The 21,581-nt window shown below is 38.0% G+C and overlaps 1 non-coding gene across 1 annotated transcript; it reads left to right on the forward strand.

Annotated features, from left to right (window-relative positions):
* The first annotated feature begins 2,128 nt into the window (after positions 1-2,128).
* On the forward strand, positions 2,129-2,200 carry Trnaw-cca (transfer RNA tryptophan (anticodon CCA)). Its single transcript has one exon. It is a non-coding gene; the product is annotated as a tRNA-Trp (tRNA).
* The last annotated feature ends 19,381 nt before the right edge of the window (positions 2,201-21,581 follow it).

Raw genomic sequence — 21,581 nt, forward strand, 5'->3', positions numbered from 1 at the left:
AAGGTAAACATTGCTTGCCCATATGGTGACTAACCTGCATATTAAATGAAATCAGAGGAAATAACTTAATTGCTGAAAACTTTAGAAAGTGGCAGAACATCAATACAAAACAAGTAAGCTCTGTTAATTCCTTAAATTTTAAATATATATGCAATACATTTCATTAATAATAACTCATATATAATCAGATGTACGATACTTTGTCAGGTACAATGAGTTTATATATATATATACTTATTTATATGTATATATACCTATTAATCACAAGAATTTATCTCAAACATTTTCAACTTTAAATATACCTATATCAAGTTACTGAATAAAATGATTTGAGCGATAAGCTTTTAAATCTCTGAAAAATTACAGATAATTTAAAGTATTTGGAGAGTTAAGTACCTTTTAATTCTGTGAAATAAATGTGGTCATCAAGTAAACAGTACAGAAAATGCAGAAAGTGCAGAGAGAAAACAGACATATTATAAGCACCAAAAACTAACTTTACCCCAGGAGTATCATACACATAAACACCATGGAAAAAGTTGTCATAAAACATTAGCGAAAATTACAAGTATCATGAACAACAGCAGACATATCAGACTTAGAAAACATTACTGGATGTTAAATAAAATAACAAACTCAAAACTTGTACTTAGCTCTCCAAAAACCTCCATACTTTCTGCCCCCCCCCCCCCTTCTCTGTTGCCATCGATTAATGGTTAATGGTGGCATCGTTATGATGGTCATTGTTGCTCCATCCTGAATTGCTTAAAACCCCAAATTTTATACCATCTATACCATTTATACCCTCCTATTGCCTCTCAACCTTTTTGGGATGAAATATAAAGTCTGAGACGGTTACAGAAAGTTCTAGAAGGTGCTTCATTGTAGTTCAAACAATCGATACAATAGCGAGTCTTCCGGTAGTATTCTTCTTGCTAAGATCACGGTTGGTACCCCTGAGTTTGAAGCTGTTTGGAAAGACACCCTCATAGATTTTTTTGTGTTTTAAGGTTAGTCTTTAACAGCACTCAGCAGCAGCATATCTATGACTTGTGATGTCACAAGAATATGAGTCCAATGGTAAACAGGTAAGGTTATGTTTCTTTCGTGCCCTTAAATGTTTTTTATGTAGAATATAAAAACGAAACGTCTCGTGAAAAAAAAAACACACACACGGTCACGTCATGTTCGGATTTTGCCAGCATGGAGATGTTTTTGGATCGTTTCTCATGGCTATGGTAGCTGTGTAGATAATCTTAATTGGCCTACAGATAGCGAGGTGATCCCGGTTGCAGTGCCTTACAAGTAGGAATCAGTGTGTGCATATTTCATCTTTGAGTGGGTTCGAAACATTTTAACTGTACTGCCTTAGATGGTCCCGTGAATTATGATATTATATATATATATGGAAAACGTTTTTTATAATTCTTGCAATGGGGACGATTGATGTGAATCATTATTTCGGACATGCGCCACTGGTGGTTTGCTATGTATGCCGAAGAAAAGACCCGTCATTTGGCTTTTTTCTCTGTGCAAGTCTATACATGTTTATCTCCCTGGTGTTCTGTATGATATAGTGTGCAAACTAGCTATGGCGCCTATACAAATGAACGATTAAAATCAATTATTTCATATTATTAACACCTTTAAAAACTTTATAAGAGTTTCATCCTATACATATCTATTCCCACGTGCAATTTTGCTCCCATTTTTTATGAATAACTAGCCACTAATGCAATACAAATATTTTCGAGAAAAAAAACTAATCGCAAGTGATATTTTTTTTCTTGAATATAGGATATAATATATTTCACTTATTCTTCTACATTTTTCTCCATAAAAATTAATATTTTAATTTTGTTTTAATAAGTTTAACACCTTACAGACAAGGTCAATAGGACAGTAAGACAAGAAACAAGCAGTTGTACTGGAGAAGGAATAGGATGTTGCCTATTTATAAGAAATAAAACAATTCCCCTAGGAGGATAGTAAGGGAAAGAGTGAAAAAAGAAACCTGCATGGCCAAAACAGTATTCAAAATCATCAGAATGCAAGCCCAATGCTCAGTGCACTACTACGCTCTGTAAAAACAATTAAAAGCTTTGTACCTATTCATTAAAGTTTATACGACTCCGTGGCGCAACGGTAGCGCGTCTGACTCCAGATCAGAAGGTTGCGTGTTCAAATCACGTCGGAGTCACTGTTCATTTTTATTTTTTAAAAACAAGAACACCGAGTTTTTTGTATGCGGTCTAGTACCAACACAAAAAAAGGGGAGGGGGGTGTTGTCTTTAAAGTCTGTTTACGGACGATAATTCTACGTGATAACGTGAGAGGAAGAGAGATAGATGCGTCACAAGCCGAACGCTTAGGCCGATCGTGCCTCTCTATCGCTTGCTCCGCGCTCTCGCTTGCACGCTCGGCTCAGGCGGAACGTGACAATGAGTCATTCTTTTTCGTGCGTGCAGCCGTCGTTCATCGATTTATAAGACGTTATCACGTCAAAAGAATTATAAACAAGAAAGGCTACGACCGGCGAGACGAAAACAACACGCTAATCCACAGACCGCCAACGCTCCTCCCTCAACGAGGAACGGAGCAGAACTGGCACGTCGACCGAAGACAGCCCCACTCGAAAACAAGAGTCTAGCGGCAGCAACGCTACTTCCTGCAACGGGCTGCAAATGCCGAGCCTTTCCGAAGTTGGCCGATCGGGAGCGCCTACTCCCTGGATGTTTTTTTTTTTACGCGCGGGTTTTTTCTCTCCAGTATAAAAAAGCCACACAGACTGTTTAGTGGATGGTTGGTTATATTAGGTAAGTATAGCTACATTAAAAAAATACTGTAAAATCATTTTATGGTTGCTTAGCACATAACTTTTTAATATGTAGCTATCCAGCGCTAGGAAACTGTTTACATGATTTCACAGAATTTTTAATGCAGCTGTCCTAACCAAAACAACCGTCCACAATGTTTTAAAGTATTTATAATGTAGCTAACCTAAAATAATTGACCACTTACCTGAAAATTACAAGTTGCGTAAAATTGCAAGGGAATATCTGTGGAAGACAAAGACTTCCTAGATTTTATACGGTATGAAAAATATACAAATCCACGAAGTACGTTTCTTCAATTAGGTATTTTCCTCTAAAAACAATTACAAATAAATACCGTTGCCTTTTTTATGGTCTTGCCTTTTAACAACACCTCCATATTTATTTACAATGAACCAAAAAAAAAAAAACCGAAAATGCACGATCGGACGTTTTGCTCTCTCGTCAGTGAAAAGAAGGCTTCCCGTTGCAGGATCGCGCCGCCAGCCTCGGAACGAGCGTGAACGGTGCAGCATTTACAGCCAGTTGCAGGAAGTAGCGTTGCTGCCGCTAGACTCTTGTCACTCGAAAAGTCCCCGAACGTTATGCTCGCTCCGTGGCCGCCGTCGCCGTCGCCGACGCTATCCGCGCATGCGCACTGTGCTCCACGCAGCGGAACATGACAATGAGTCATGATTTTTCGTGCGTGCAGCCGGCGTTCATCTATTTATAAGACGTTATCACGTCATCACGTCAAAAAACTGAAATAATAAGTTTGGACAAAATATTTACATTGTCATATTAAGTAATAATTAGGGATGCCGAAGAGTAATATACCTGATAAACTGTATGATACAGATTATTCTCGAGCATCATTCGTTAGTGGTTTGTCAATGTTACTATTCAAGGGACTTAAATTGACTGATTGTGATTCAACTACGGTACATTGATGCTGATGATTTTTCATTGGTTTGGGCTTCACTGGGACAAGTCAAAACCGTTGTTGTTCGATGAAAGACTTAGAAAGAAACTTAAAATTATTTAAAGTTTAAAATATAACTAAATCTACGAAAGTTCCGTCTAGTCATGAGCGATAAATAAGCGCTTCAGGCCATGTACATAAACATTTCTCCTTTGGAGACATGCCACTTGCTAAGGACACACTCATTTCCTCCTCTTTGCTGGTGGCTTATCGGCGCGATCTTCAGCACCAGAACCTTCGAGCGAGGAGATGTCTGGCTCGCAGTCTTCTGTGGTTCTTTTCGCAACAGCCAGAAGCTGATCGCCTGCCAGAACATCCAGGTTATTACAGCTTTCATTTCCGGGAAGCCTCTCGGTATATTCCATCAGTGGCGGCCGGTAAGTGAAACGAGACCTGGGCTATTAGGAGCCCACCGGTGAAAGGGAAGAGGGAGCTAGTGGAAACCCTAATAACACACCTGATGTTTCCAAGTTTCCTTCACAAGAACATTTCATATCCTTTATTTCACAGTAACTTCCTATTCGTACAGAAACTTTATACGATAATTAACTTTATTTCACTATAATAAACACATTTTTGTTTCATTATAATGACCGAAACGTTATAACACTGATTCAAAATGTGTAAGTCACATATTTTCAAAAAAAAAAATACAGCACTTACTTCTCTTCAAACAGTTCTGACGAACATTTCAGATACCCAAGTCAATGTTTTATTCTATTCGAGTCAATAAATTAGCTTAAAACTCACTCTTGATACAAGCGGCAACGGTTTCATTAACACTTGTATTCAGAAATTTTTAATCTTATATATTTTTACGAATAATCTATTATCATCAATGAAGGTTAAAAACTTGACCATGTATGGCATGTACATAACATGATAATTATTATCAGTGTATATAACCAAACATTTCTCGGTAGAACCGTATAAGAACATTCACTTGTGGCTATGAATAGATTTAAATAATGTGTTCAAGTTATAATGCGCATACAAAAACAGTTTAACTGTCAACTACTATCATAACCACACTTTAACGGAATATCAGGAAATTTATATTATTATATTATTTTTAAAATATTTTTTTAGTTGAACATTATTGTTAATATTCATTGTCATATTAACTGGTTATAAATGGGTCAGTAATCTAGTGTTCAACTAATACACATAACACTTATAATAGTGTATGTCACTTGATTTTAACAAAATACGTTACGAGTAGGATACAGGTTCGGAAAAAAACCCGATTTATTACATACAGTTTTATTTATGATCTAAAATTTACAATATTCATTAAATAAATATTACTTTAAAGGTCTGTCCACAAATTATTATCTCTTTTATAAAGTTACCAATTTACTCTTCCCACTGGAACTCGGCTTGAAATTGGCTATCTCTACTGCTCGTCTCTTACCTCGCACCTCTGTCAAAACACACTGCCTCACTCTACTCACTCGTCTGTTGCACACGATACAGTTACAAATCCTTCGGACCCTGATGCACCAACCTTCGCACAAGAAATCACTTTGTCCACCGGTTATCAGTCATCAATGGATCACTCAACCTCTTTACTTCACTCGCAATCGCTCACCGAAGTGTCGCCACCAGCCTTTGTCAAACTCTCACTACCCGCTGCAAAATTGCCTCCCGTCTTAAATACCTGCCAAGTTCCTACCTAGAATGATCTCGTATTCCTCTGAAGTGTCACGTCATCAGAATTCCTGAATAAACACTCGAAACCCCAATAACAATGGCGTACTAGTTAACCCACTTCACGCAGACAGGGCCCTGGGAGTGTGCCGAAAACTCGAGAGACATGTTTTTCGGCTGGAAGGGTGGCTCGCCCTTCTACCGCTCATCCCACGCATGCAGTTCTAAGGATAGATTGGGAGTCAGCTTGCGAAGCCATTTAGAGCCAGAACTTTAAACTCACTTCATAGAACAGGCTTTGAAATCATGTCCCTTTCCATCCAGCACTAGCACATGCACAGCTTATGCACACACAGAACAAGTACATGGCTTCACAGCATTGCTTATCCGATACATCACTCGTTCCTCGTCAGGCAGGCTCCTCCGAACAACCTATACAATTAAACGTAGTTCTAGGTGACCTTTCGTTCACGATACATATGTCACAACCATTTTAAGACTAGAGATCAGCAACATGACCAGCTATTTACCAGACCTGTAGAACCGAGATCCTCCAGCTGTTATGTAATCCAGGATGGAAATCCGACACACTGCACGTGGTCTGTTTGGAACAGTAATCCCTCACCATAAAGTAGACCACTAGGTGACCTTGCGATCATGGCGCAACCATCACAGGTCCCCAATGTAAATCCTCCTAGAGGGAGGTAGAAGCAGCTTCAAATCCACAGGCATCCGCAAATCAGGGAGGGTGCAATACGGAAGCCCAGTAGTTACCAACACCCCAACCGACGAATAATGGGAGTTTGTATTATAATACCAGTAGATTAGTCAATCCAGCTTCAGACCCATCAGCCACTCAATAACCTAAGACGGCGCTGGCGCATCATCGCATTGAAACTGAGGACACTTCATTGACCAGCAGGAGGTATCAAAATATCCGTCATCCCCAGTCGCATATTGACCTTCCTGGCGGACTCTCGGAAGACAACCAAATTCTCATTTTACAGTTACCAGGTCCGCCAAAGTAAAGTCACAGCCGATAAGACCCGCATGAAGCCTAAGTTCCTCTCTCAAGTCCTCGAATTTTCTTCACTGATGCAGTACATCCCACAACTCTCAACAAGGCCTTACTAGTGGAGTTTGACCTTAAAGTTACCATTCCTAGAAAGCAGCTGGACCATGGCATTAGTGAAATATATTGGCTGGTACTGAAGCTGATCCTTAATACTTTGGAACACCAATAGGTGACTCTTCACTTATCAGTGGTATCCCAGTTTCTTTACCAGTCCAGCGTAGTTTTCTTCTGGTGAAACGTTAGGTCATTTGACCTGAGGTTGCCAACTACTAACTACAGTTATCATATTAATATGAAAAGCCAAAATATTTTCCCCATTATGATTAATCATGAAATAATTGAAATTGAGCCCTGTGATTGGAGAGCATATATAGCCAATAATAGTATTTAATATTAATTATGGAAATGGTCCTATGCATCTTCGGGAGTAGTGATATCAAAGTGTGAGCATTCTAGGAACATATAAGTTGCGTCCCAGCATACAGCTTCAGTTTGCTGGCCATATTAAATTTTTTCACTGCATCGCGCGCCACAGATACAGTGAAAGAGTTTGGTGGGTGCGTATGTTCCATCACAATCCGAAATGGCACAATATGAAGTACAGTAAATGGACCACACACTAATTAAAGTCAGTTGACCTAGATTGGTTCGGTGGTTGTGATTAGCCGCGACTGCGACTGTTCCACGGCTGGTCGCTCAAGCTGTTCCGACCGCGCCTCACTGCAGTCCTGTGGTGTCGGGGCAGTCGTGTACAGGCGACAAGAAGCAGCTGTCAGCGGCCCAGCAGGCAGCTGACAAAGGAGGGGGGGGGGGGAGATGGTCCTCGATTGACGCTCCAGCCGCGCGCATTCATCTGTCTCGCGACTACCACCCCGCCTCCCCCCCACCCCCCTGCTCTACGAGTCACCATCCTGTCTCGCTGCAGCCACATCCATCGCTGGGTCTCGGTCCCGCCATGAACTCGACGTGTCTCCTTATTCCTCGATTACCTTCATTCCTTTGTTCCCGCTCACGAGTGGTTTATCTTTGAGCCCTTTGATATTTTGCATTCCTTTATGAACAACTGTAAATTTTTCTTTTCAGCTTGAAATCAGGCGTTTTGAGAACCGAGCTCATACACAGCGAAGACTTTGATGTCATAAACAATTACTTTACTCTCAAAGGCGTTAAGATGCCCGTCTCTTTAAGGACGCATCTCGTCCTGTTAATGATTCCTCGTTTCTTTTTTTAGAGATTTTAACAGAACCCACAACACGATAACTGACGAAAATATGCATTGTTAAAGAAACATTCTATTCGGTTTGATTTATCTCCTGCTATAAAAACATTACATCTGTAAGACAAAGCTTTGTTTAAAGAATTAAATTAAGTTTCTTTGTATAAATAATGAAGGCCTTTAGTGGTGTTAAATGTTGGAATATTTGTTTTAAAACTAGGGGTCCTCCATCTTGGATTTTTGTATCCAAATTTTTATTATTTCTCAAAAACTAACATATCCTCAAAATTACTCATACTGTCTTTTCGTAAAGAAAATTTCAATTTTAACGGTATTTTTTTTATTCCAAAATAATTTCTGTGACATACAAAGTCTTGAGCTGATTTAATTTCTTAAAAAAATTGTAATAAACCAAATTTAAGCCCATGAGTCACTACTTTCACCTCTGACCTCGATTGAAATTCAATAACTCGAGTGGAACTAAAATATAAATTATGTTTTTAACTACATATTCAAAAAATTAATATAAAAATGTTTTAAAACTAATGTTATAAACGCTTGAGACCAGACCGCGAGGCCAGGCTCGGAGCTGGCTGGCGGCCCTGCACGGCCACTGACGTCACGCGCCGTGTCACGTGCCGTCCACTGACGTAAGGCATGCCAAGTGTGCCTGGCCGGATTACAAGGGTTATCGCTACCCCCTCCCCCACCCGAACCCGCTCAACGACTTTCCTCGATGCTGTTATCTAGCGCTGAGCGACTTTGGATAGACTTTCCAAAGAGGCTGCCATGTTAAGTGGCGTTTACAAGATATTCTATTCTTGATGTTTCGGGCGTTGAGTCGCCTGGGATGACGCGACTTGTCACAGTTGCTCTCGTCGGTTCGAGAAGGGCGCCACAGTACTTAAGCAGCGACGCCGGCCTCCACGGCAGTTCCACGACGAGTACCGTGACGAGTTCCGAGCGAGTTACGAGCGAGTTCCGGGAGAGTTCTGAGAGTTCCGCGAGTGAAGGTAAGTGCGACATCGGCGAAGAAGTTGAGTCCCTCTCGAGAGTGGCGTGACGCGGAGTGACGGGATCGCGAGAGTGTGACTGAGTGGCGCGAGGCTGTGTGTGGACAGGCGCGAGGTAAGGGGCGAACCACTGTTGAGACTAGCTCCAGTGAGGAGTGTGAACTGCGGAACTTGATAGACATTTAGTGACTTGAGAATAAACATTTTTAAATGTCAGTGATCTGTGGTCGAACATTTTTAAATACAATTATTTATCATCAATGTAAATATTAGCAATTAATAAAACTTTGATAAAAAAACTTAATTGAACTATCCCTTACGAACCCAGTTCTCCCCTAATCAAATTTTATAAAAATATTTCTTAAATTATGGGTTTAAAATTTCATATTTCGAACCTCTGCATGGAAATTTTAAAAATGAATAAATAGTTTCCTAATTTATAAATTTTAGTTAATTTTACTATATTAAACACATTTACGTCTTGGACTTTAAATTCCTCGGTTAGATTCCCGATGGATACACTTTTAAATAAATTTATAAGACCTACTTCCTCCACAATATTTCCAAGCAAACTGAATATTTCCATTTACACCAAAACACATGTTATTCCTTATAATGTGATGTTAAGGTGACTATATTGGTCGGCATACTGGCTTCCATGATATATTTTTTTGTAATATTCTAGGGAGTGCTACTGTTAGCCACCATCTAACTTTATTGGTCATCCGCTAGAACGCACTAGTGTGAATTTTGTCAGTCATGTTGACCATCTGGAATATTAAATTATACCTTTAAAAACTATAAAAATATTTCTTAAAAGAACATATTAAATATTATAAATACTTTTAATTGTATTTAAATAAAAATAAAAAACAAGCTTGCAGCTATGATTATAATAAAGGAATAGTTTCATCTGAGTCCCACACAAAAAAACCTAAATATGTATCTGGATGGAGCTGCTACTATAAAGTCCAACAAAAAGTTTTATTTTAAGTTCCGTAAGTTTCTATCTTGTCCGTAAGTTGATGTATTATAATTAAGATTGATATTACAAAAAAAAAAAAGTAAATTTATTTTGACGCACTAATGGTACTAAAATGAATTTTGTGTTTTTAAACCTACAGCAAATGCGTACTTTACCAAAAAGAACACATTATAATAACCTGTGATGAACCTAGCACATTATTGGAGTGAGAGTTGTGACCTGATGGTGACGCAATTAGTTGCTGCACGTGTGCTTTCTACTGGAGACTGTGCATGCGAGTCTTAAAATAAGCTGAGCAGTCATGATGTATACAGGCTGTACCATAGCAGTCAAGCGCTCCTCGCCTTTACACTTCAACGCATCTCTTCCCAGACTATCAATACGAGTAAAACACAAATGTCATCGCAGCGAAAATTCATACTAGAGTGTTCTTCGCACATTTGCTTTTCACGTGTCGTCGAAGATCATGGGATAATGCTAAAAACATAAGCCACAAGGATGTCTAGTTAAAGACAATAAAACTCTCAGCTCCTGGAGAAATGGTGATATTGTTGCCAATGCACCTATTTTAGTTGTATTCTTACGCGCATCGATGCAAAGCTTTTGTAACCATCTCTCTGCACCATCGCACGACTTTTGCAGGTATTTAAATGTATTATCATTTCTAGCAAACTGCTTACGATATTTCACGCAGCTAAACTTCTTGAGCAGGGAATTCGTCAGACATTCTCTATTATCATGTCAACGAGCATTATCGTTGTTCCACGACATATTTCTGCATTAACGACATTAATACTCGGAATATGTCAGAGAATCTCAGTTGTTACCGTCAGTGGATTAATCACGCAATAACATTTTAATGGTATGAAGGCATCAAATTCTTCTCTTCTGGCAACACTGCAGTCTTTTGAAGTCACTGCAGCGGATGCGTCTGTAGTTGATGTAATTGTAGGTCTCTAAGGTATCCTCAGCTGAGGAAACTGCATTCTTTGCATTCTCCCGTATCGACGTTACTGACGGTGATGTTGCAGCTTACATAATCTTATCCACGGTTTTAAGCGGATATGTTGATCTGCGCTGTTTTTTATGTGACTGTATTCACGACATATCCTTATTCTCCAACAATTACTCAGAAGCATATTTTTACTACACAAAAACAAAAGTCACCGAACTATGAAGTTTTCTCTACAGCCATACTCGATATGCTTTATGCATGTTTCATCATACCATGCTTGTTATGCTAAACATATTTCTTAGGATTATACTAGGTATACTATGGACCTATAGGCGTAACAGGTTCTAAACTTTTGAACTTTTAGTGACCATAGTGATATGCATTATGTATTATATAGAGTTATACTCAAATTGCTGCAGGCCTACCCCTATAAATTCATAGAACCAAGTTTCCAAAACATATGGCATACCTACTATGGATAATAACCAAACATTCATGACGATTTATATTTGTGGTGCTACAAGCACATAAGTCCACAAATCGTCTTCATTACAGAGCATTACTACAGAAAATTATACAATGTTAATAAACTAATCATACTCCCATTCCTACAACAATCTGGATCGGGAGATTCTGAATCTTGGAAAATTCAGTCACCACAGAGTATTAGTTTTAATATAATGTTATACTCGGATAGGTTTACGTCTGCAATAGGACATAGTAAAAACCAAGAAAAATATACAAACCATGAACCCAACTTCGTGGGGTTACCTAATATGCTTTACGGTTACTATACGGAATTTAACAAGGATGTAAGACAAACATTCTCTGCATTACAGAACCATTTCAATGACAATAACATGAATAATCATTAAAAATGGTTTCTAATAATAAGTAGTTGTCTACAGGTCATGTTCGGCAGACGTTATGATTACTACAGGCCAAATAATCGTTGAACCTTAGAACCTTCAACGACTAGACCGCTAGGCACTATGTCTATTATAAAGTTACTAGCTGCCCGACACGGCTTCGCACGGCTATACTAATGGAAAAAAAATTAAGCCACATCTCCCATTTACAGTAATGGTAAATAAAAAAAATTCAGTGAAAATTTATTACAATGCTGTATAATGTACCGGAGAGAAAATGAATATCACCTATGGTCTCCCGACTCATGCACGCAACGTACAACTGATGTACCCATACTTCGCTACGGCAGATCATTCTTGTGCCACTCATTATACATGCCCCTCCTTTGGGTACGCCACTGCCGCGCGATGCCCGTTGCCATGGAGACGCAGAAGGCATGAACAATGCAAAATCCTGTTCTCATGCAGACAAAGTACCCACTGTTTCCTGGTTATAACCACCCATGGGATCTAATTTTCGGAAAATGTCATCCTGCGTAACATAACGAACATTACTGTGAAATTTCAAGTATGTAAAATATATATACTTGAAAAAAGGGGCAATTTTTGATATTTAAAGTACTTGCAAAATTTCAACGGTGATGAGGACTGCACTGACAATGAAATAGTCGTTGCCATAGAGACGAATGAAGCATCAACAAAGCCGTTGCCATGGTGATTTCCTACCAAAAACTGGAAATTTTGATATATTACGCCCCCGAAACTCCCCTTGGGATCGGATTTCCGCAGAATCCGTTCTTAGTGAGCGTCTACATCACAAAATGAGTAACTATGCTAAATTTCAAGTCAATCGGGTGTATAGTTTTAGAGATCTCGTGATGAGTGAGTCAGTGAGTGGTATTTCACTTTTATATATTTACTAGATAATGCCCGGCATGCGTTGCAATGCCTCAATCAATTTTTTTTTGTAATTTTTTAAACGTATACTAAGCATCTCTCTTTATCTCTCTAATTCTCTATCTCTCTATGTATATCTCTATAACTCTCTCTATCTTTCTATTTATATCTCTATCTCTCTATATATCTTTCTAGCGGACCCGACAGACATTGTCCTGTCCAAATGTACTTTTTGTGAGATATGGATATGGCGGTAAGTATTTCTACGCTGGACATTTTGTATCTTCTCATTATACATACCCCTCCTCTTGGGCACGCCACTGCCGTTACCAAAAACCTTTCCCATGGTTACGCAGAAGGCAACAACAATGCAAAAGCCCGTTGCCATGGAGGCTAATCATCAACAATGCTTAGTTTTTTTGCTTTTAAAGCGTGTATTTTTAGTTTTCTTAACTCAGAATCGAGATAAAATATCCAATTGTGAATCTAAACCATCCTCGAATCCCCGTGAAATCACACACATAATTTCATCAAAATCGCGTACAAACAGACAGACAGAAAAAGTACTGTTTTATTATAGTAAGATAGATAGATTATTCTTACATGTTCGCATCCATGCAGTATATGAAAAATCAGCATGCATAGCCCCCCCACACCTATAACTATACGTATCTGCTGCCCACGACTTTTTCCGCATGGAATTTTGTATTATCTTGCACCATTTAGAAATTTAAACATTATAACATAACAGTTGATACAGTTGTAGTAGTTTTCTTATGTTCACAAATGATAATTTTTCTCACCTCTATTTCAGTCTTTGCAATAAAAATATGTTACTACCTAAATTATGAGTAAATATGTTTCTACTTTCAAATGTAATGACGGGAAGACACTTCATAAAATGTCTTTGTAAACCACATTTACTGTTTTTTCCGTCTCGAGCTAGAATGTAAAGATTGTCTGCATTACTGACCCGCGAGCAAGCTACATACATTTCAGAGAGAGAGATAGTGAAAGAAAGACACCTATTGAATGTCTATCTAACTAATTTTTTTTTATGAGAGCATATTTTCATTAAATAAATCATGAAATCATTCAACGATAAAAGCTGTTTATTTAATTAAGCGGACGGGTTCGCTCCAAGGAGAAAATTGACGCGGCGAGACCTCGTGGACATAGAGAAATGACACACACTCACTATTTGTGTGGCTATGAAACATGATTTTTTTCTGCAATTTAAATTGTAATATACAAAAAGGGTATTGAAAATTGAAACAAATATGGCGACACTATAAACTGTCAGGATATTTATTTTTTTCTTACTCTCTACTTAGTTCCTTACAATAGCAAAACTTAATGGCTTCTAATAATGCGTTGCAATTTTTGCTTTTAAAGCGTGTTTTTTTAGTTTTTATTAACTCAGAATCGAGATAAAATATCCAATTGTGAATCTAAACCATACTCACTATTTGTGTGGCTATGAAACATGATTTTTTTTCTGCAATTTAAATTGTAATATACAAAAAGGGTATTGAAAATTGAAACAAATATGGCGACGCTATAAACTGTCAGGATCTTTATTTTTTTCTTACTCTCTACTTAGTTCCTTACAATAGCAAAACTTATTGGCTTCTAATAATGCGTTGCAATTTTTGCTTTTAAAGTGTGTTTTTTTTTTTTTTTAGTTTTTCTTAACTCAGAATAGAGATAAAATATCCAATTGTGAATCTAAACCATCCTCGAATCCCCGTGAACTCACACAAAAAATTTCATCAAAATCGGTCCAGCCGTCTAGGAGGAGTTCAGTGACATACACACGCACACAAGAAATATATATAAAGATATATATATATATGTGTGTGTGTGTGTGTATATATTAGCTGCAGTATTCGGCGTTGCCCGGGCTGAACACAGGGTGAAGGGGACCTTTTTCGAAATCAGATGTAGTTAGCAATTGTCTTCTTAATTTGAATGTCAAGTGTGCAAAATAATTTATATCACTTTCAGATCCCGACAGAAGTTCTGCCAGTGTATAGTTATTTACCTGTATATATCTAAAAATTGGTGGTCTGTATGTAGTCTAGACTCTATAAAGCACTATAGAAAAAAGCTTAAAAATAAGAGAATACTAATATTGAAAAGATTCCATTATCTGTCTAATGCTCGGCATGCATTGCAATGCCTCATTCAGTTTTGTTTTGTAATATGTTTGAAGTAGTTACACATAAACAAATCATTTATCCATCCCTCTAAACATATATTTATCTCTATCTACATGTTTATATATCTATGTATCTCTATATCGCTATTTATCTCTTTATATCTACATATTTACATACATACCTCACACTATCTCTATCTCTTCTATATATAAATCTCTATATATATCTCTATACATCTATATATCTCTTTATCTAACCCATTTCATTCTCTATACCTCGCTCCATCTCAACTTATCTCTCTGTCTCTCTCTATCTCACTCTATATATCACTCTATCTCTGACTCTCTTTTATATTTAAATAGTGTCATGCGTGCGCACTTATACAATAAAAACAGACGAAGTGCCGCTATATAATATGAAAATAACACATTTTTTGAAACGATTTGTGCTCCAACTATTGCAAAATAGTTATACCGTCTGAGAAACCTTCACGGGCATACGCATAACAACTCACCAAAACTTCATCGCAATTGGATGAATGGTATAGGAACGTATACGGCACAAACAAACGAAAATTAAAGACATGACAAACGCATCAAACGATGGTGCGTTTAAAATTCAAGGCAACTAACTCTATCTATTGACGAAGTTAAGAACAAAACTGTTATGAGCGTCTTTATTTTGCTAGCTGCTGCGAGCTCTACTAAGCGGGCTGATCTCACCAAGGAGAAAAATATGAATTTGCCAGACCTTACTATGTGCATGATCGTGTAGCAGACATAGAGAAATGACACTCACTCATTATTTGTATGTCTATGACCTATGATTTTTTCTGTTATAAAATGAAATTATCACTTTTTCACTCCCTTAGGGATGGAAGTTCATATTAATATGTGGTGTATGTGTTAATCCAGGTAATGAGCTCGCTGTAGGCGGGGAAGGTTGATCAAGTGTTAATTGATCAGCTATCGACCGGGTTTGAAAAATATAAAATTCTATTAAAAATTAGGGGTTGGTGATAGAAGGGTGAAAATTTAGGGTTTTATGTATTTTTAATGCTACATTATAAAAAAAATGTTGTCCAAAAATTTAAAAAAAATGTTTGGGGTGGACAACCCTTATAACATAGGGGTATGAAAAATAGATAGTAGCCGATTCTCAGACCTACTGAATATGCATACAAAATTTGATAAAAATTGGTCAAGCCGTTTCGGAGGAGTATGATAACTAACACTGTGACACAAGAATTTTATATAAAAGAGACATATATATATGTATATGTATATATACAAGTCCTTTTCAGAATTGTAACGGGAGAGGAAAATTATTGATAATCAGTAGTATGTAAATGGGCATACTGGCACAGGGTCAAGGGTGAGGATTGAAGATTGTTTACATTGTGACGTCACGGCGGCCATCTTGTATGAGTGTAACGGGACACAGCGTAACGGGACAAGTTTTACCTTGACCTTTGACCCTCAAAATCCGCCAAAATTGGGCAAAATTTGCCCAAAATTCCTCAAAATTCGCCAAAATTTCCATTTCTGTGAAAAAAAATTCCGCCAAAAAATCTCAAAAAATTCCACAATTCAAAAATTCCCGTTTTCGAGAGAAAAATTCCCGTTTCGAGGGAAAATTTCCCGTTTTTAGTCCTTAAAAATCCCAGCGGCTAGAAATGTCCATATGTAGGCTTAAGCATCCATGTCTACAGCCTACGATAAGCCTCTGACGTCATCATGGATTAGGACGTCACCGATGCATTTTCCGTTACGGTCGCCATCTTTAACTTTTTTATTTATTATCCGATTTTAATGAAAATTTTTTTAAAAATTATAAAAAAAATTCATTTAATAAAATTTTAATAAAATACTTATAAAAAATATACTTTTACGACACGTAGTTCGGACTCCTCGGTTCGAACCCGGTGAGGGCAAACAAATAAAAATGGCGACCGATCCTTCCCCCTAGGTGGGTGCTAGCAGACTGACTCCCACCACTTTTTTTCAAAGCATATATATCGTCACCTAGTATGACGTCATGTCCGCCATCTTGTCTTCGATGCTGGAAGCCATCATCATTGTATCGTCGGCGAGAGTGCGCTGACGTCATGTTAGTTTCGTTCTTATCCGCTAGAGTACAGTAATCATTTATTACTATGACACCCGCCATCTTGAAATTCGGCCGCCATCTTGAAAATCCGTAATTATTAAGCTAGAAATTCGGGAAAAGTTCCAAAATTCATTAAATAAATCACTCATTAATTTACATATTGATTCGATCGATTCCTGTCCTCGGTTCGATACCCGATCGATGCAAATAATCTAAATTTTTATGTAAAAATACCTAAAAAATGACAGGTTCGAAAATAAAAACACTGCAAGTTCTTTTACAAACATAATATTTATTACATAATTTCTATTTTACTACAGGATCACCTGCGAAGGTTAGCAATCTTACAACCATTTAGGTCCGCATAGGCGTGAAATGACTAATTCTTAGCTCCAATCGGTTTATACAAGACAGAGTCCAACCAGATCCTTTACAGACATAGTCCTCCTCTTCTTGACAGAGTTTCTGGATACCTTGTTTAACAGTTTGCTTGACATCGTTAGAACTGTAAATTACCGCAGCCGATGTCTTGAATGCACACTTCTTCACTTTGTCATCGAACGGATAAGGCTTTCCATATATACAGTCCAACCACAAGTTATATTTCAAAGGTCCGTTTGTTGCTACGTCATCAGTAAGCTGATTGATTATGTCCTGTCTGATATCATCAAGAAAATTACAAATGTCCTTTGACTCACTTAACGTACTTGGATAATAGTAGTCTTTCAATGTTCCACGAAATGCAGACTGCGCCAAGTAGAAGCCATTATCGTTCACTTGTAATGCTCCGATCACAGTCTTATGTTTATTTTCATGTTCAGATGCCACAGCAATCGGTTGCTGCACATCAGTTTTTTTACTTGTACGCTCACGAGTCACCAATCTAAACTCAGGAGTCGTAATTGCTGCAGGTAGTTCAGCAGTAGGCGCACGGACTTCACCTTTACAGTTTATCGAATGTCGGCGCAAATTATCAATTCGAGTAAACCATTTATGACACTCGTCACAGCGAAACTTCATGCGAGAAGGATTCTTCGTACATTTAATCCTCTCATGTATCCGTACATCATGTGCAAATGCAAACGTCATGTCGCAGTAGCCACAAGGATGCCTAGTTGAAGACAAACCCGAACCAGATGTCGCTGTTACTGCAACTGAATCATTTCCAGGCATACTCTTATACACATCAATGCATCGTTGTTGTATAGAAACCTTTACTTTCTGCCGCACTGCAGGTCCTTTACATGTCTCCAAGTGATGCTTCAAATTAGCATTTCTTGTAAATTGCTTGCGACACTTAATACAACCAAACATTTTACGATAAGGGTTCTTGGCACATTCTCTCTTCTCGTGTCGACGAGCATTGCTGATGTTTGAGAAAATCTTGTCACAGTAACGACATCGATGTTCGTTAGTTGTTGACGATTCCCCATCCATTAAAGTCTCCATCGAGGGCGAAACAGCGTTCGTCGAGGTTTCCTGTACAGTCAGCACTACCGGCATTAAAGTCTCTTCTGCTGGTGGTATCACATCTGTTGAAATCTCCTCCAATGTTGACGTCATCGTTGCCAACGGGATCTGCTCCTTCTCCGTCGTAGCTGTCGTCAAGGTTCCCGTAGACGATGGTACAACCTCCGAGTTCAACGTTAAAGTCGGTAAAGATGCCATCGAGTTCGCAAGAACAGGTAATTACGCGATATTTGCACCAGATTAAACAAACTAGGTGATCCTTACACCGCCGACGTCAGTAACAAAACTGAGCGTCCTGCTGTCTAGGACTCGCTTATATACATGCACCGTATGGAATAATACGCTAGTCAAATCAAGAACAATTTATTATAATACTAGAGTCAAAACAACATTAAAATTAGAAGCTCCATCAACAAAAAGGAAGCACATTCTGGAAGCACCGACAACGAAAAGGCAAAACATTTGGAAGCACCGACAACGAAAAGGCAGCACATTTGGAAGCACCGACAACGAAAAGGCAGCACATTTGGAAGCACCGACAACGAAAAGGCAGCACATTTGGAAGCACCGACAACGAAAAGGCAACACATTTGGAAGCACCGACAACGAAAAGGCAACACATTTGGAAGCACCGACAACGAAAAGGCAGCACATTTGGAAGCACCGACAACGAAAAGGCAGCACATTTGGAAGCACCGACAACGAAAAGGCAGCACATTTGGAAGCACCGACAACGAAAAGGCAGCACATTTGGAAGCACCGACAACGAAAAGGCAGCACATTTGGAAGCACCGACAACGAAAAGGCAGCACATTTGGAAGCACCGAAAACGAAAAGGCAGCACATTTGGAAGCACCGACAACGAAAAGGCAGCACATTTGGAAGCACCGACAACGAAAAGGCAGCACATTTGGAAGCACAATTGAATAATGAAGCACATTTTGGAAGCACCATCGAATAAGGAATCACACTTGGAAGCTCCATCGAATAAGGAAGCACACTTGGAAGCTCCATCAACAAAAAAAAAAGGCAAAAAAAAGGAAGCACAAGTTGCGAGATCTAAGTCTTAGTTAGAAATCAGAATACAAGAAATAAAAACATTAAATTTTTATAATTTAAATTATTTATTTTATTTCTTTACATTATACAAATGCAAGTAAAACAAGCCATTATTGTATGTAGCCAGCTTTCCTCAGTTCCTTGAGTATGAAGGATATTTCTTTGATGCACGAATAGTTTCCTGCACAAAGCGAACCATGTAGAAGTCTTAGCCGGTCAACCAATATGTTTGGATCTTTCCATGATGTGTAATCATTCTCTTCTACCACCATCTTCCTTGCACGTTTATAATAAATATTATGATCTCTGGAGTCTTCCGTTTTACAACCAACCTCAGGATAACTTTCATTTTTGAGACGGTGATCATCACAAGCTTGATCAGATTTATTTAATATATCACGTCGTTTCCATCGTTTCGGTCTCAGGACACCGCCACAATCTTCGATCTTGGCAGCTTTAGGTGCTTCATCATAGTCTATGTCTTTGTCAACAGCCTCAGAGTCACTGTAACAATCACCGTAGAAGGAATCGTCTTCACCCAATTTACCGTAATAATTCGATGTTGATGATGTTGTAGTGTCTTCATCGTCTTCATCGTCTTCATGCTTCCTTTTTAGGAGTCCATCATTTTTACAAAGTAGGAAAGATCTACTTGAATTCGGCTGTAATATATTCTCACTTTTCACGTTAAGGATTCTTCCATTGTCTTCATTCTTCCGTAAATCATCAACCTCCTTCAATTTAAGTTCTTTGTCGAGATCGGAAGAGCCAAGAAAATTATTGTCGTAATACAGATCACTCTTCCTTAGGCTAGTAGATTCATCGTTGTCCTCTAGCTTGTACGCAGGCTTGGCGCTACAAGTTCTGCCATGTCTTTTTAGGCTCTCTCTCCGCGTAAACGACTTGCTACATCGAACACAACTTATCATATTGCGCAGTGGATTTTTAACACAGTCATTCTTCTCGTGTTGTCTTTTATTCTTTCTCAAGATAAACTCTTTACTGCAAAACTTACACCTATGTTCTTTCGGTACAGCGTCAGATCCCAAATCGGAATTCATATTAGTTACTGAGACTAATGCCAGATACCAATTGAGTGTTTTAAATTAGATCCAATACTTAAATAGAAATTTTTTCATATTTCATCAGCGAGAATTAATATACCTCATGCAAAAGTACTTTATGCATGTAGTTCGGCTTTTCAATAACAGATGTCGCCACATGTTGCTTGCAGGTAAATAATATTTAGTTCTTTTATGCGGGATGCGGGATGCTCACTAACGATCGCAAAAGAAGGATGGCTTCGCTAGACTCCAAGGAAAAGGAAGTTCGTCTTGCATGTTGGTGCTCCACAGATGTCTCATGGCGTAATATTAATTTGACTGAGTAATGATATTTATTAATTCCACCTGATAAAAATATTGCAAGTTTTGATTTAGTAGCAGAAATTATCGAATTAAATGTAACTCCAAATATAATAACATGTCTCATTAGACAAAAAAAAATCCATGCAGAGAACGGTTTCTCAGAATAGTCAGAAACACTTGAAGAAACCACAGGAATGATTGCAAGAACACGGGAAAAACCATAAAAATATTGACAAGAATAATCAGGAGCACACGGAGAAAACCATCATAAAATTGGCAAGAATGATCAGGAGCACATGGAGAAAACCATCATAATATTGACCAGATTAATCAGAAGTACTCGGAGAAAACCACCACATGTTTTCTTTGATTTCATAAAATTACAGGGAAAAAAAATTTAAAAATAAAAATAAATTAATTAAAAAAATAATAAAAAAAATGCATAAATTTCTGGCTTGTACAAGAACTATCTTTGCTCAACAATGATAAGTTTACAAGCTAGCAGAAACTGTTTATGAATTTTTTTTATTTTTTTTTTAAATTTTTTTTTCCTGTAATTTTATGAAATCAAAGAAAACATGTGGTGGTTTTCTCCGAGTACTTCTGTTTAATCTGGTCAATATTATGATGGTTTTCTCAATGTGCTCCTGATCATTCTTGCCAATATTATGATGGTTTTCTCCGTGTGCTCCTGATTATTCTTGTCAATATTTTTATGGTTTTTCCCGTGTTCTTGCAATCATTCCTGTGGTTTCTTCAAGTGTTTCTGACTATTCTGAGAAACCGTTCTCTGCATGGATTTTTTTTTTGTCTAATGAGACATGTTATTTTATTTGGAGTTACATTTAATTCGATAATTTCTGCTACTAAATCAAAACTTGCAATATTTTTATCAGGTGGAATTAATAAATATCATTACTCAGTCAAACTAATATTACGCCATGAGACATCTGTGGAGC

The sequence above is a fragment of the Bacillus rossius genome, chromosome 6 (assembly GCF_032445375.1).
Source record: "Bacillus rossius redtenbacheri isolate Brsri chromosome 6, Brsri_v3, whole genome shotgun sequence".
NCBI classification, from domain to species: Eukaryota; Metazoa; Arthropoda; class Insecta; order Phasmatodea; family Bacillidae; genus Bacillus; species Bacillus rossius.